The sequence below is a fragment of the Nomia melanderi genome, unplaced genomic scaffold, assembly GCF_051020985.1.
Source record: "Nomia melanderi isolate GNS246 unplaced genomic scaffold, iyNomMela1 scaffold0014, whole genome shotgun sequence".
Lineage (NCBI taxonomy): Eukaryota > Metazoa > Arthropoda > Insecta > Hymenoptera > Halictidae > Nomia > Nomia melanderi.
In genome coordinates this window covers 1,349,416-1,350,370 of record NW_027475130.1, presented here as the reverse complement: position 1 = coordinate 1,350,370, position 955 = coordinate 1,349,416, and positions in this window count along the sequence as shown.

Below are 955 nucleotides of genomic sequence, written 5' to 3'. Positions count from 1 at the left end.
CTAGTAGCACCCGAGATATCACCACATATATATTGGATTTTTCCCTGACCCTGAGTGTCCGGCCCCATGAGACGGTGGTTTTCTTGCCCCCTGGTGGTCCGAGGTCGTTCCCGCTGCACAGATTCATGCGCCAGGGCCTCCTGCAGATAATTCACTTTGGTTTATTGCGCTATCTCTAATTGCACCCGAGATATCACCAGATATATACTGGATTTTCCCCTGACCCTGAGTGTCCGGCCCCATGAGACGGTGGTTTTCTCGGCCCCTGGTGGTCCGAGGTCGTTCCCGCTGCACAGATTCATGCGCCAGGGCCTCCTGCAGATAATTCACTGTGGTTTATTGCGCTATCTCTAGTAGCACCCGAGATATCACCAGATATATATTGGATTTTTCCCTGACCCTGAGTGTCCGGCCCCATGAGACGGTGGTTTTCTTGGCCCCTGGTGGTCCGAGGTCGTTCCCGCTGCACAGATTCATGCGCCAGGGCCTCCTACAGACAATGCACTTTGATCTATTGCGCTATCTGTAATAGCACACGAGAAAGCTCCATATATATGCTGGATTTTTACATGACTATTGGTGACGGATACCGAAAATCTGTAATTTTCTCGGACCCTGGTGATCCGAGGTCGTTCCCGCTGCACAGATTCATGCGCCAGGGCCTCCTGCAGATAATTCACTTTGGTTTATTGCGCTATCTGTAATAGCACCCGAGATATCACCAGATATATGCTGGATTTTTACATGACCTTGGGTGACGGATTCCGAATATCTGTAATTTTCTCGGTCCCTGGTGGTCCGAGGTCGTTCTCGCTGCACAGATTCATGCGCCAAGGCCTCCTGCAGATAATTCACTTTGGTTTATTGCGCTATCTGTAATAGCAACCAAGATATCACCAGATATATATTGGATTTTTCCTTGACCCTGAGTGTCCGGCCCCATGAGACGGTGGTT